This window comes from Prionailurus viverrinus, chromosome A1 (genome assembly GCF_022837055.1).
Source record: "Prionailurus viverrinus isolate Anna chromosome A1, UM_Priviv_1.0, whole genome shotgun sequence".
NCBI lineage: Eukaryota > Metazoa > Chordata > Mammalia > Carnivora > Felidae > Prionailurus > Prionailurus viverrinus.
Window position 1 is genome coordinate 98,461,052 of NC_062561.1, and position 16,573 is coordinate 98,477,624.

Below are 16,573 nucleotides of genomic sequence, written 5' to 3' on the forward strand. Positions count from 1 at the left end.
AGAAAATCAGTTCACGACACAGAAAAGCAAATGAAAACTCGAGAAGTTCTTTTTTTTTTTTTTTAATATTTTTAAAAGTGTATTTATTTATTTTGAGAGAGAGCAACTACAAGCAGGGGAGAGGCAGAAAGAGGGAAGAGAGAGAATCAGAAGCAGTCTCAGCGCCCTGTCAGGATGGAACCCAATGCAGGGCTTGATCTCACAAACCGTAAGATCGTGACTGAGCTGAAATCAAGAATCCGCTGCTTAACCGACTGAGCCGCTCAGGTGCCCTAAAACTTTACAAGCTCTGATAGTCCAATGGGCCTGTTTTCATACTTCATCTCACTTTTCTATGTCAAAGAATGAGTCTTATCATGATATTTTATCCTCAAAAGAACATTCATTTGTCGTCAGAGTTACTGGATCTAATAATCTATTGACATAGTTGATTGGTGTAGTTGAAACAGATTGTTGCTGAAATGGATTCACTAGTGTCTCTACTCTGGAACGTCTGCAGGGAACTAGGAAGAGCTGCCTGGTTTTGTGAGCCACCTTACACACTCAGGCTCATTTTTATTCCCTTTCTGACGTGAAACAAACCAGCCCAGCGATAAGGAGGGGAATGGCTGCCTGTGGCTGTGAGCTCCAGTCCATTTACTGCTGGAATGAGCTGTGAGATCTGGGCATGCCACTCCCCAGGCTGGTTCCCTAGCTGTTACGAGCATGGACTAGGTCACTGCCAGAAGGTTGTCTTGCTTCAAGATTTCCAGAACCCTATGAGCATGCACTTTCCAACGTTGCTTTGAAATCAAATATTTCACTTCATTGAGTAAGAATCATACATATGTCCAGTTAAAAGCCAGTGATGAAAAGGGGAAAATGGCACAATTAAGCTGTTAGCAGTCTTGATAGGTGAAGGGGGTCAGGCCCAAGTTTTCCAGCACTCCATCACCCCTCATTAATAATTAAATCCAGAGTTTCATTCCTGCTTACAGTGAGAAATCCAGTGTCCCCACCAATGCACCCAAATATTCTTGGGGAGTTTTAATGGCTTTTCCAGTCACCTTTTGATATGATTTCCTGATTCCATTGGATCATAATCTCTCATTTCACCGGGCTCAGCCATTCCTTTCTACCCTGAAACTAAATTTGGAGCAGCATTCACTTTTGTTGACATTTTCTCCACACACACTCAAGGTAATTATGTGTACTGGGCAGATACCGAAACACTTGGATGAACCTTACCTTACAGCTTAGCCCAACTGGCTACTCATGGCATATACTAGACCTTCTGGCTCTTAAAAATGCCTTGGCCATTCCCACTGTCCAAGTGCCTTGGCCATTCCCCAATGGGATGGCTCCTCTCACATCTCTGCTCACCTCTCATGCCCCTGGAAGCTCCATGCTCTCCCCCTTTATCATATCCAGTGGTTTGGCTCATTTCTCAACCAGGCCATTTGGGAGTTTCTCTTCAATAACAAGGATTCCATTGTACATACCTCAACAGATACATTTCTTTCCCTGAGAGGCTTCAGCATCTAGCTTACATGTATTATCTCCTTCTGGGCCACGTAAGATGGCAAGATAGGGAGAGAGGTGCATAGGAAGACCTGAGGACCCTGGGGAAAAGGATGCTGGGAAAGGGAGCAGTCTGTGCCAAGAGTTTTACAAGCACCATCCCAGCCAGTCGTCACAACAAACCTGTGAGGTAGATGATATGATGACCCTCATTACAAAGATGAGGAAATAGGTTTGGGGAGGTTAAATCACTTGCTCACCATCATATCACTGTCAAGTGGCAGATCTGGGATTTGGAGACACATAGTTTTCATTTTTCATCATGGTAAAATGCTGCCTTATCCATTATGCTGGCGCCCCCCACCCCCGACATTATTGCATTTTATTCCTGTGATTTATGTGCAGTTTTCTTCATTTTTTTTTTTTCCCAGAGAGGAAACTTTGCCAAAGTCACAGACTTAGGATGTAGTGGTGCCGGGAGTCAAACTTAGATCACTTGTCTCCTAATTCCACGTGGCACACTGCCTTGATGGGCTTTCCATTTAAAATATTCATGTATCGCAATAGCACTGCTAGGTATTTACCCAAGGGATACAGGAGTGTTGATGCATAGGGGCCCTTGTACCCCAATGTTTATAGCAGCACTTTCAACAACAGCCGAATTATGGAAAGAACCTAAATGTCCATCAACTGATGAATGGATAAAGAAATTGTGGTTTATATACATAATGGAATACTACTTGGCAAAGAGAAAGAATGACATATGGCCTTTCGTAGCAACATGGATGGAACTGGAGAGTGTTATGGTAAGTGAAATAAGTCAGGCAGAGAAAGACAGATGCCATATGTTTTCACTCTTATGTGGATCCTGAGAAACTTAGCAGAAGATCATGGGTGAGGGGAAGGAAAAAAAAAAGGTTAGAGAGGGAGGGAGTCAAAACATAAGAGACTCTTAAAAACTGAGAAAAAACTGAGGGTAGATGGGGGTTGGGAGGGGAGGGTGGGTGATGGATATTGAGGAGGGCACCTGTTGGGATGAGCACTGGGTTTTGTATGGAAACCAATTTGACAATAAATTTCATATTAAAAAAATATTCATGTATCCATACTCGTACTCGGGTTTAACAGGCAGAATTTTTTATAATGATTGTACTAAAAATTTGTAGACTTTATAATGAACATCACAGAGTTGATGCATATGGACATTTATTTGAAAACTTGACAGTGAGAACAATAGAAAAGGAGGAAGAATACATTAAAGAAGATTAAAGATAACACTTTCAAATAGCAAAGATACCATTGGAAAAGAAATACACAGACTTGGGGTTGTGAGGTATTAGGATTGTTCTAATTTTGGAATTCCAAACCCATGGATTCCAGTAAGAAATATCTTACTGTGTTCTTCCACTTGACAAAAATGAACTAGCTGGCAAGTATGAAACAATACGTTGTCATTTATGTTCACTGTTGCGACAAAAATACCAGGCTTTCATGGTCCTTTGAAATTAGTGTGCCCACAGAAACATTTTTGCACCTAAAAGTTACAGAGAGAGTGGGGCACCTGGGTGGCTCAATCGGTTAAGTATCTGACTCGGTTTCGTTCGTCTAGGTCATGATCTCATGGTTCCTGAGGTGGAGCCCTGCATTGGGCTTTGCTCTGACAGGACAGAGCCTGCTTGGGATTCTCTCTCTTTCTCTGTATCTCTCTCTGTCTCTCTGTCTCTGTCTCTCTTTCTCTCTCAAAATAAATAAATAAAATAAAAAAAAAGTGACAGAGAGGGTGATAGGGATATTGTGTTTTTTTAAATACTTTTTTTTTAATTTTTAAAAAATGTTTATTCATTTTTGAGAGAGAGAGAGAGAGAGAGATCGAGAATGTGAGCAGGCGAGGCACAGAGAGAGAGGGGGACAAGAGGATCTGAAGCAGGCTCTGTGCTGACAGCAGAGAGCCCAATGTGGGGCTCAAACTCATGAACTGTGAGACCATGACCTGAGCCAAAGTCAGACTGAGCCACCCAGGTGCCCCTTGAGTGTTTTTTAATGAATAGCCTAATGAAGAAATTAAGAGAATTTATAATCAATAAAATCAATAGCCATATCTGTCAATATCCATCCCACTGAATACTTGAATCCCCTTTTTAATGTACCTGGTGAGTAATTCTGCAACGTTCCTTTGCTTGGTTACCTCTAGGGATGGAGAAGTCTGTTTTTCCTAAGGCAGGGGAGGGACTTCCCTTTCCGTGGGGAAATGGACTAAGCTAAGTGTTATAAAGTTCAGTGCAGTGATGAAACATGCTTGTTGGATAATCTGTTGATTTGGGTGTTTGCTTAATGAAGCAGGAGAGATGAAGTTTCTTCTGTTCTGTTTATTTATTTATTTTTACATAAGTGTTTTTTCCCCCCTAATGTTTATTTATTTTTGAGGGAGAGAGAGAGAGAAAGCAAACAGGGGAGGGGCAAAGAGAGAGGAGGACAGATGATCTGAAGCAGGTTCTGTGCTGACAGCAGAGAGCCCGATGCGGGACTTGAACTCATGAACTGCGAGATCATGAGCTGAGCCGAAGTCGGATGCTTTACTGACTGAACCATCCAGGTGCCCCTCAAATCCTTTTTAAATGGGAGGGAGTGTGGTCTAATGGGGGGGGGGGGAAATACTAGACTTGCAGTCAAAAGGCCAGGCTTGGAATCAGGAGGCTGGCCTCGACTTCACACAGTTGTGGGTCTGAGGGCCAGTCCTGTGATGCCTGAGAATCCTTTACTTTATCTTGCCTGTTCTCTTGGTACCTCTCATGGGGTGCTTTGAAGAGTCACATGACAGTGAACATGAAAGTGTTTTAGTAACTTTGCGTTATGGTTCTCTGCCTTATCATTCATTAAACTGGTGTACAGGGCTCTAATTGTAGGCAGATGAGTGTGGACTTTAGTGATTTGGGTATTTTGCTTAATTATACAGGAATTGTAAAGAGCTGGAGCATTTGTGGACATGGGTGGGGAGAGGGTAGGTTCTGATGCCAGGAGGGTAATGCATATTCCTGGAGGGTCAGGTTTTTTCATAGGTAGGAGATGCTCCCAGCTTCCTTGGCCTGAAGCAGTCTGTCCCAAATTCATTCCTCAGCCCATGGGGACCCTCCACAGCTTATTCTTGGTTCCCCTAAGGGCTGAGGTTGTAATCTGATTCCAGCAGCTAGATAGTGGCTGTAGGACCCCACCCATCTCTCTTCACCTTTCAAGGGGGAGGCTTTGTTGCTCACCTGATACTGATGGGTCTGCCAGATGGGGCTGATGTCTGGGACTCAGCCATTACCTGCCTACTTCCTGTCATTGGCGGCTCAGTTTTCTCAACACTGTGTTGTGCTTTTGGATTGGATTGACCCAATACCAAAACACTTCCTAAAAAATGCCCCTGTTTTCTAGACTTTGGAGACACTACATGTTAGATCAGTGGGTCTCAAAATATGGTCTGGTGGACCACAGTATCAGTCAGCATCTGCGTATGTGTTCGAGAGGCAAGTTCTGGAGCCCCACTTCAAACCCCCTGAGTCAGAAACTCTGGGAGTAAGGTCCAGCAATCTATGTTTTAACAAGCTCCCCAGGGGATTGTGATGAGCACCCTGTCCCGGACTGTCTGGTTACCCTCTGTGCAGGCAGATAAGGTCACTTCACCTCCTCCTCTTCTGTCCTTCTTCTAGACAAAAGTTTTCTGCTGGGACACCTGGTGGCTCCGTTGGCTAAGCGTCCTTCTCTTGGTTTCAGCTCAGGTCGTGATCTTGTGGTTTCGTGGGGATCTGCGCTGGCAGCGTGGAGCCTGCTTGGGATTCTCTCTCTCCCTCGCTCTCTGCCCCTCCCCAACTCATGCCATCTCTGCCTCTCTCAAAAATAAGCAAATTAACTTAAAAAAAAGTTTCTGCCTGGTGTCACCTTTTACCGTCTACCAGCCTACTGCTAAACTCCACCCAAAGGATCACCATGGCGTCTACATAGAAATAGTCTGGGTTAAATAAGATGACCACAAGAGCATAGCAAGCCACATGTTCCGGTGCTGTGATTTACAGGTATCCATTCTGATCTGCATTGCTCTGCAATGGCAAATAACATACAGTTTTCTCACAAACTAAAGAGATGCCACTTGGGTGTGGGGTGGAGAGGGTGGAGGGGCTTTAGGGATGGGAAGTCAGTTAGGATATTACCCCGTGTCATGTTCAGGATAGCTTTCCTTCTTTTCTCCTCCTCTTTTCCCTTCTAATTTTGTTTTACTTGCTTGCTACAGGAACGGATGAGCAGTTTGACAGTGTTATTAGCTAACGAAAAGAAGACCGCATTACCTTATTTATGGACTTAGGGCGTTAATATCCAGAGGTTTAAATGGGAAAGGTGAGGTAGGTCTTCATGACTTCTACTTAATTTCTTCAGGAATACCTAAGTGGGAGCTACAATACATCTTTGTTTAGCGGCTTTGGTTTTCATTAAATTTAATTAACTCTCCCAGAAGCTTTAAATTTAGGGCAACTTCAAAACGCAGGTGGCTTCTGTTAAGTATAATTATATTCTGTTTATAGCTGCCGTGGAATGGGGAAGCTGGGCTGTCAGACCCAAAGCCTTTAACAGGCTCTCTAGTGTTTCAGGTTCAGAGAGTCCCATTTCCAAGCCCAGCCTGCCTGCCTGTCTTCTCACCTTCCTCTCTTCCTCCCTCCCCTTGTGCAGAAGGCTTAGGCTAATGTAAACTTAACAAAACCCGCCCAGTTATACTTACAGCCTTACTAAAAAGTCAAGGTCAACATTACAGGGATGGTTTTGTCAGAAGGGCTCTAAGCCCAGCTGTTGATCCCTGGGGAGGTTGGGGTCCTTGAGTTCACCAGATTCTGTGTCCAAAAAACCAGGTGGCCACCAGCACTGGAGAGGATGAGACAGAGATCTGGGCTGCCTTCATGGCAAACACCAACTGCTAGGGAATGGAGACTTAGGTGCACAGAGTGCCCTCACCTTCTGTTGGACCCTTTGCCTTTGAACTAAATGTATCCTTTTATATCTGGATTGATTCATTTATCATGTTTTTTAAATTTACTTTTGATAGACAGCGAGAGCAAGGGAGGGACAGAGAGAGAGAGAGAGAGAGAGGAGAGAGGAGAGAGAGAGAGAGAGAGAGAAGAGAGAGAGAGAGAGGAGAGAGAGAGAGAGAGAGAGAGAGAGAGAGAAAATCCCAAGCAGGCTCTGTGATGTCAACGCAGAGCCCGACACAGGGCTCACACTCACGAACCCTGAGATCAGGACCTGAGCTGAAATCAAGAGTTGAACACTTAACCGACTGAGCCACCCAGGTGCCCCTATACCTGGATTTAGAAAGGACCACGCAAATTTGTCACACAGGTAGTGCACTAGCATGACAGAAAGCCTTCTGATGTAACCATCAGTGTCCCCCAAATGACAAACCGAGTCACAGGAGGAATTTGCTCCAGGTCAGTTTTCTGCGCCCTCACCTATGTGCAGTCCTGCAAACTGAAGTGCATTTAGGGAGGGGTAGGGAGGACGAAGTGTTCTTAAACAGTACGCAAAACCTGCCCTTCTCACTCTGTCACGTTCATGGGAGATGAGCTCCTTCTCAGAGATGCCAGAACAGGTGCGCTGGGTCTGTAATTCAGCTGATTTGGGATCAGCGTTTTTCTCCACCTAGCCGAGAGCATAATGTATCATTGCAAAGATAATGAGAAAAGGTAGGAGTTTGATGAAGTCCAAAGTGTTTTGGTTCTCTTGATAGAAACTACCCTTCCTTGGGTCTGAACTCGGATGATCTAGGTCGATTCGATTTTGTCGGAAGGAAACAATTTTCTTGTAAATTTGCAAGCAGATGCTGTCCCTATTCATGTCCATTTTATTTGATTCCAGCTGTACTCCCGTGAACATTTAATGACATGCATAATTGTTATTATGATCTGTGGTTACTGGGGATAAGTGTCAGGCAGTTGAATAAATCATTGTGATTAGTGTTAATTACCAAATGTTCCTAAGTTTTGTTTCTCTTTTACAGTTGTTTGGTATCTACAGTCAGCGATGCTATAACCGATTTTTCAATATTACCAGTTTGCCTGTTATCCACGCAAAATAAAAACATGTCTCTTCTTTCAGGATTGAATATGAAACTGGATGCCAGATGATATCTAGGAATTTTTTTAAGGGCAGCTGTGGTGTTCTCTTATGTAAGAAAATGTGCTGGGATGTCTGGGTGGCTCAGTTGGTTAAGTGATCGGCTCTCCATTTTAGCTCAGGTCATGATCTCACGGTTCGTCAGTTCAAGCCCCGTGTCAGCCTCTGTGCTGACAGCGCGGTCCCCTGCTCACACTTGCTCACTCTCTCTCAAAAATAAATAAACTTTTTTTTTTTAATTTTTTTTTCAACGTTTATTTATTTTTGGGACAGAGAGAGACAGAGCATGAACGGGGGAGGGGCAGAGAGAGAGGGAGACACAGAATCAGAAACAGGCTCCAGGCTCTGAGCCATCAGCCCAGAGCCTGACGCGGGGCTCGAACTCACGGACCGCGAGATCGTGACCTGGCTGAAGTCGGACGCTTAACCGACTGCGCCACCCAGGCGCCCCAATAAATAAACTTTTAAAAGAAAGTGTCCTTCTGTTAGAGAAATGACACACTGAATTATGTAGGGTCAAAGAGATAAGAGTTGATGATACTGTTCTGTTTTTTGTGCACATTTGAACATTTTCATAAAAAAAGGTAGTCCCCTCATATATGTAAGTGTAGTGCAAAGCCAATGCATCTCATCCTCCCAGATATCAGGTTCCAGTCACAGCCCTCCTTCCAAAGGTGGCCAGTAATGCTGGCTCAGTCACACCCCCTTTTTAGGAAACTTCCCTGTTCACAGTTCTTGATATCCTTAATTATAGGCTATAGCCTTTTTCATTATGCCTCTTTTTAAAAAAAATTTTTTTTAAAATTTTTTTTCCCCAACGTTTATTTATTTTTGGGACAGAGAGAGACAGAGCATGAACGGGGGAGGGGCAGAGAGAGAGGGAGACACAGAATCGGAAACAGGCTCCAGGCTCTGAGCCATCAGCCCAGAGCCCGACGCGGGGCTCGAACTCACGGACCGCGAGATCGTGACCTGGCTGAAGTCGGATGCTTAACCGACTGCGCCACCCAGGCGCCCCTAAAAAAATTTTTTTAATGTTTATTTTTGAGGGAGGTAGAGAGAGAGAATGGGGGTGAGACAGACAGAGAGGGGGACAGAGGATCTGTGCTGTCCACAGAGGCTGACTCAGGGCTTGAATTCATGAATGGTGAGATCATGACCTGAGCCAAAGTTGGATGCTTAACCAAATGAGCCACCCAGGCGCCCCTCATTACCCTGACTTCTTGGACACAGTAAGTTGAGGTAAAAGGCTATATTGTGGCCTTAGATCTAAGCTGTGTTTTCCAACTCTGTTTATAAGAAGCTGCTCATTTAGGGGAATCACTGGATATTTGTGTAATCCAACGAAAGACATTGATCCAGTGACCTACCACCCTCTGTCCAGTTTGAAAAGATGAGTAAGGAGTCCTGGGAAATGCTGGGGGTCCTCCTGAGTTTTTGTGATAACAAGAGACACCCCTGTGTGTCCTAATGGGCCCAGGATCCTGGCATCTGGTGTGGCACTGGTGTGTGTAGGAAAGGACAAGTTGTGTTTTTTTTTTTATGTTTATGTTTATTTTTTTATTAAAAATTTTTTTTCAATGTTTATTTCCTTTTGAGAGAGTGAGACACAGTGCAACAGGGGTGGGGCAGAAAGAGAGGGAGACACAGAATCCGAAGCAGGCTCTAGGCTCTGAGCTGTCAGCACAGAGCCTGAAGTGGGCTTGAACTCACGAGCCATGAGATGATTTGAGCTGAAGTCGGACACTTAACCGACTAAGCCACATAGTTGCCCCCATGTTTATTTACTTTGAGAGAGAGAGAGAGCACATGTAGGGGAGGGACAGAAAGAGAGGGCGACAGAGGATCTGAAAGGGGGCTCCGCGGTGACAGTAGCGAGCCTGAGGTGGGGCTTGAACTCATGAACCCGCAAGATCATGACCTGAGCCGAAGTGGGACGCTCAACCAACTGAACCACCCAGGCTCCCCAAGGCATGCTCTTGACATTCAGGCTGACCCTGTATGGCAGTTGGGATATTTGTGCTGGAGAACAAGGGCTCCAGTCCCTCAGGTGCCACTTTCCTCTGGCTCTTGCTCCCACCTACCATATCCCTTCTATTTCCGGGAAACAATTCTCAACCATTCCCTGAAAATTTGCCCTCCAACTACTTGCTGCTGGCCGAAACAGCAGTATTGAGAGAGGGTACCACAATCTGTCCTCAGTGATTAAGTGCATAAAAGCGAACACCTGGCTGGGATGAAGCATTGGAATTCATTTACCTTGAAGTATAATCAGTCAAAAAAATTAAGTGGTGATATGAGAGGTTTTCTAATGAGAGGGAAGAAGGTGGTGGGGAGGGTGCCTGGCAAGCAGAAGAGGCCACTCAGGACTCACTCCAGTCTGTGCCTGGACTAACAAAGGGCCTTCCTTCCTTCCTTCTGTGGCCTTGACTGCCTAAGGCAAGGAAGACCCCAAGGCGAACGGTGACCCTTGCTTTTGAAGCCAGGAGGCTCCCTGCTACATTTGCCTGAAGGAGATGAATTTCATTGCTCTGCAGTGTTAGGTTTTCTTTCTCCAAATGTGAAGGGGGAAGAAGCCTCTTAGCTTCAGAGAAGACAGGCAGCCATAACCAGAGAGCAGCCAACATGGCTGACGTGTTTTCCATGGACTTAGGAACCAGGGTGACCACCTCATTTTGGATAGTAGAACAGTTGGGTTCTCCTCTCTGACTCTGTGATGTCAAGTCGGGGGCTGCACAACTGAACTGGGCCACACAAGGTCTTCTTATTTATGGTTTGAAATTCTTGCTCCGTGCCATAAATCAATTGTAGTCGTTAATATGTTCTGGCATTGTTTTCAATCATTATGTTGGTTGTGAGAAGATAATTCAGAGGGTTTGTTGTGGGGGGGTGGTGATGGTGTTTGTCTGTTTGCTTGTTTAATGTTTACTTTTGAGAAAGAGACAGAGTGCAACGGGGGAGGGGCAGAGAGGGAATGAGACACAGAATCCGAAGCAGACTCCAGGCTTCGAGCTGTCAGCACAGAGCCTGATACGGGGCTCGAACTCATGAACTTTGAGATCATGACCTGAGCCAAAGTCAGACCTTTAACCCTTAACCAAATGAGCCACCCCGTGCCCCTCGTGTTTTTTTTTTTCTCCTGCCCTTAGGGAGTTCACAGTTTATTTTATTTTTATTATTATTATCATTATTATTATTTTTGATAGAGAGAGAGAGAGAGTGAGCATTCAGGGAAGGGGCAGAGAGAGGGAGAGAAAGAATCCCAAGCGGGCTCCACACTGTCAGCGCAGAGCCTGATTCAGGGCTCAAACTCACAAATGGTAAGATCATGACCGAGCCAAAATCAAGAGTCAGTTGCTTAAATGACTGAGCCAACTGGTGTTTGTCTTCTTTATTTATTTATTTATTTATTTATTTTGAGAGAGAGACACACACAGAGTGTGACTGGGGGAGGGACAGAGAGAGAGGGAGACACAGAATCTGAAGCAGGCTCCAGGCTCTGAGCTGTCTGCACAGAGCCTGACGTGGTGTTTGAACCCAAGAACCAGGAGATAATGACCTGAGCCTAAGTCAGACCCTTAACTACTGAGCCACGCAGGTGCCCCACCAGGTGTTTGTCTTTAATAAGGATTATCCATGACTTCTCCCCAAACTATCCCAAGGTAATCAACACATAATTTTGCTCGATGATGAAAATAGCAGTGCCCTGTGAAACCTCTTTTGTGCCAGGGACTCTAAGTGAGCCGAAGCTATATTGTGAGTGCATCTGTAAATGGCTGGGCCTGAACAGGAATGAATTAAGGGGACTATCAGGGGGATGTGAATCCCAGTCACATTACCCCCTCTTCTAGCCTCATCCAGCCTTTATTGCAGCCATGAGCTCATTGAGGGCATGGTTTTGCCTTTCTGAATTGTTCACAAGCTATTAAAGTGTTTGTAATAGTGGAAGCCAATATCAGATACTTCTCCATCCTATGAGTTTGGAGTCACTTGAAAATGTGCAGGGACTTCCGGAATTGCTAGTTTATGTCGAACCCTTAAAAGGGCTTGTGCTTTTAGAGGAATCTAAATAGTCAGGAGACTATTAGTCAGGAATCCTGACCTGGTGAGCAGTTTTCATCTGCTTTCAGAATATGACTAAAGTTTTTCTTCAGCAGGCTTTATCAGAGTCAGAAGATATGTGGTAATAAAGCCGTGATACTGAGACAAGGGTAACAACAGTCCAATAGTGAAGCAGAGAGAGTCTGGAAAATTCTGGAAATCTAGGTAAGGGAGGAAGGTCCAGAATCTAGAAGGCCAGGAAATCTGCCAGATTTGGCAAGTGGTTTACAAAATCCACCATATCTCGAAGTAGGCCGCCAACGAGTTTTTGACGGTGCTACCTGTTTTTCCAGTCTTTTCAGTCTTTGCAATTGGTATGCATTGAGAAAAGTTAGTATCTTTCCAGATAAGAGGTTAATGTCGTGGGATTTATGCAGTGGTTTCCAAATTATGGTCATTGCACAAGCAGTGTCTTTACCATCTGGTTCATTGTTGGAAACGCAAGTTCTTGGGCCTGGTTGGACCTACTGACTCAGCAGTCTGTGTTAACAAGTTTCCAGGTGATTCTGAGGCATGATCAGGTCACAGCACCACCCCATCTCCATGCCTTCAGTGGATTCCAGCCCCAGGAAGGTGGGATTTCCAGAACTCTTTGGTGAGAGGCGGTGGAGATCAGAGCCTGGTCTTCAAGCTCTTTTAGTAGCAAATGCGTATGTGGCCCGTTGAGCTGGGGTGGTGCAATTCCACCACAAAGCCAACCACAATTTTTTGTTTTTTTTTTTCTAAAGCTCTGGAAGGTATCTCGCCTCTTTTAGTATAAAATACTCCTGAGCCTAAGAAGGGCAGTACTGACTTCATAAGGCAAAGGAAAAAGGGCAATTCTGGGAAACACCAAGATACACACCTGACTCATGGTGATTAAGTTGACAACATGAACATCACTGGGCCCCAGGGGGAACTTATGTGATGATATTAAATGAAAATGTATCCAAATGATAGTGCATAAAAATTAAATATGGATGGATAGTTACCATGAAACTGTTGAATTTCAGGAAAGGCAATTTTCGTTTGCAGAAATTACATTTTTAACTCTATGGCGGCTCAGAGGCAACATCAGGAGACTATAAGCATCATGGGAGTTTTGCCCATGTAGCCTGGGATCGGTTGTAATGGGTCCGAGGTGAGAATCAAATTGTATGAAAATGGAATGTGAAACCTGTCTTGCAAATCATTATATTTGTGTAGTCCTTCAGATTGAGATGAATTCATTAGGTAATGCAAGGAATTCTAGTTGGGATATGGAATTTTATGACTATTCTCCTTTATAAATGTAACCAGAATGGATTAGGTGGCCACTGGGTAGACATAGGTGTAATAGTGTTCTCTTCAGTGAAATAGCTTGCGGAAGAATCAGTCGCCTTAGTATGAAGGGCGAGGAAGCTTTTGGACCACAGACTTACACCAACATGAAATGATCCAAAATTAAAAACAAACTATACCTCAAGCCAAACTCAAGGCTTTCTGAAAGATGAGAACCCTTATATGCATAATGGAGAAACCATCTATAAAACTAAAAATATCACCTTGGGGATGCCTTACCTTTGGGATATGAGGCTCTCAATCTTTTAAAATTACCCCTTCCCTTGCATGGATATTATATGCTGAAGAAAATTAGAGAACTCTTTCTGGCTGATTGGCTTCCCTCTCAGGCTATCCTGAAAGGTGAAATTATTTTTTAGAAGGCTGGATATAATATCAGACACCGACTAACAAAAGAGTTTCTCAACTCCTCATGTGTCTCCTCTATGACTGATCCTTCCCATTATATCTTTCAGAAATAAATTGTGACTTAGATTTCCATGCGTCATTTTTGTAAACAATAGTCTATTAAATCTTTGAATAAAATATGTGCTGGCTGCTACTAGAAAAAACTGGAGTAATACATCTTCCTTGGAGTTCTAGTGAGAGTTCTTTTATGTTAATAGTGTTCTTTTTAACAAATGAAGCTTCAGGGTAAAACTCCATTCAGTAACACCTATGGGAGATAAATGATAAGCAATAAACCGTAATCAGAAATGCAATCAGAAAACAGGGAAACAGGCTAGCTTTTAACTTAAAGCTGGTTTTTTACCTCATAGGACATAAGCTGATCCAGGAAAGCTGGAGATATACGTCTATATGTAGTTATTAAATTAGGCAAGAGCACCTCTTCCTATAGCAGGCCAAAGTCTTTATAATTTACAGTAAGGTAAGAACACCATTATGTTTAAAAAAGTTTTTTTAATGTTTTATTTATTTTTGAGAGACACAGCGTGCAAGCGAGGGGAGGGGCAGACAGAGAGGGAGAAACACACACACACACACACACACACACACACACACATAAAAGATTACCTTAATATCTCCCAGTAACATGAACTTGATACACTGAGCTTGGTGATGTATCCTGCCCTTGTTCTCAAATGGCTGTGGGCTCAAGTTTGATCTTTTCTGGGGCCGTTGTGTGGGAGTGAGACTGAGGTAGGGCAGATGCAGGCAACTACTGAAGAGGCCTGAAAGGGAGCAGGGATCTCTTTAGCCCAAATCTGCAGCATTGGGCAACCAGAGACATTTCTGGAATTGCTGGCAGTGACCTGAAAGTTTTGGCCAGCCTTGGGTCCCAGAAGTATTCTGCTGTGTATTTAAGCCAGAGCAGACAATTACCACTAGATGGCATCACATTGCAGCGAGCCGGGTAAGTGTGAACTTTGTGACGTTGCCCCTCTTAGCCCCTGGTTGTGCAGGCTTGCCCCCAACATCTGGTTCACCTTGCAATTCAACAGCTCTGCGCTTACACAATGGATTTCTTTTGTTTGTTTGCACTCTACTTATCCAATTATGGGATTTTCTCTCCTATAGGCAAGGGAACTTAAAACAGATGAAATGGATATGTTCCTTGAAAAACATAAAATGGCAGAACTAGTGCAAATATAGAACACTTGAACAGAACCATCAATATTAAACAAATATTTCAGGAGGCTTCCCCTCCCTGGGACCCCAGGCTCAAGTTGTTTTACAGGTAAGTTCTACCAAACTTCCAAGAAACAGTTCATTTCTAACTCCTCCTAGATGTTCCAGAGAGTAAAAACTGCCCAGCTCATTTTATGGATCTAGAGTAATGAACAAGATTCACACTGTGTGTGGGGGTAGTGCACCCCTCTGCAGGGAGGTGGGGTTTCCTTAGTACCAGCTGAACTCTTGGAGCATGGGTGATGCCCACTGTGCCCAAAGATGTGCCACAAGGCTGCCAGATCCTTCCATTGTCCCTTCTCTCCCTCTAGCTCTCCAGAAGACTAGAGCTCTGTATGCTCTGGATTGGAGACCTAGAGGGGTAAGCGGGGACCACTGATGAACAAGGGGAGTGGTCCTCTGAAGGTGAAGCTGGGCCATGAGAAGAGGTACCTGAAGCCTGGGAACCACGAAATATCAGAAGTGGGAGGGACCACAGAGACCACAGTTTCCAGATTATTGCACCATCACCTCTCTGACCAGGCTGAGTGAATGCCCTCTTCACTAGGTGAGGTTGTAACTACCTGTTAGCCACTCTCTCCTAGGACAGCTGGGACAGAAAGTCCTTCCTGGGACTGAGCTGAAATCTACTTCTCTGGGGACTAACCAGAGAACATGATCTGTCTGGGTGAGTCGCTAACCCGGGAAGTGAACAGCAACCAGCTGGGAAAAAAACAGAGACTTCGGGTCTGTGGTGCAGAGGTTATACAACCAGCGCTAAATCTGTGCTGGCTTTCACACACCTGGGGCTTGAAGCAGATGGAAACAGATCAAGGACGTGTAGGGTCCTGACCACAGGAGCCAATGGCAGCTGGGTTTGCTGCTTTGCATACACCTGCTGTTGCTGGATAGCACAGGGTATGAATGTGAGAGGCTTCTCTATTACATAGCTGTCTCCCCTTATCCGCGGTTTTACTTTCTGCGGTTTCAGTCACTCTCGGTCAACAAAGTCCGGAAGAAGATGGTCCTTCTTCTGACAGCAGTATACGTAGCTGAATGCTACATCACAAAGCCTGTGTCATTCACCTCGATTCATTTTACTGCACACGCATGGTATCATCTCACGTGGTCCGGAGAAGAAGGCTGAGTATAGTACAATAAAATATTTTGAGAGGGAGAGACCACATCCACATAAATTTTATTGCAGTATGTTGTTATAATTGTTCTATTTTATTAGATGTTGTTAATCTCTGACTGTGCCTAATCTATAAATTAAACTTTATCATAGGTGTGTATATAGAGGAAAAAACGTAGCCCATATAGGATTCAGTACTGTCTGCGGTTGCTGGCATCTACTGGGAGTCTTGGAACATATTCTCCACCGATAAGAGTGAACTGCTGTCCAGATATCATTTCTCTATCAGTCCATGGAGAGGGATTCCCGCCAGAAAGACTGTATCTAGGAATTAACTTATTCAGGATTATGCACACGCTCTATGGAGACAAGTTTAAAATGTAAGTAAAGGACATAGAGGATGATCTGAGTAAATGGAGAGACATTTCATGAGATGACTTAAACATGAACATGGTGATTCTTCATATATTATCTGTGATTTCAATTCAATCCCAATAAAAAATTTCATTTGGATTTTTTTTTTCGATCAACTTGATAGGCTTTACTCTGAAATTTATACAGAATAATTACAGTCCACAAATAGTGAGCCAGTCTCTTTAAAAAAAATTTCTTAGGGGTGCCTGGGTGGCTCAGTCGGTTAGGCGTCCAACTTCGGCTCAGGTCATGATCTCACAGTTCGTGAGTTTGAGCCCCCCGTCAGGCTCTGTGTGGACAGCTCAGAGCCTGGAGCCTGTTTCAGATTCTGTGTCTCCCTCTCTCTCTGCCTCTCCC

The 16,573-nt window shown here is 44.2% G+C and overlaps 1 long non-coding RNA gene across 1 annotated transcript; it reads left to right on the plus strand.

Annotated features, from left to right (window-relative positions):
* The first annotated feature begins 14,536 nt into the window (after nucleotides 1–14,536).
* On the plus strand, nucleotides 14,537–16,183 carry LOC125175597 (uncharacterized). Its single transcript, XR_007155891.1, has 3 exons — nucleotides 14,537–14,737; nucleotides 15,000–15,235; nucleotides 15,956–16,183. It is a non-coding gene; the product is annotated as an uncharacterized LOC125175597 (long non-coding RNA).
* Nucleotides 16,184–16,573: the final 390 nt, after the last annotated feature.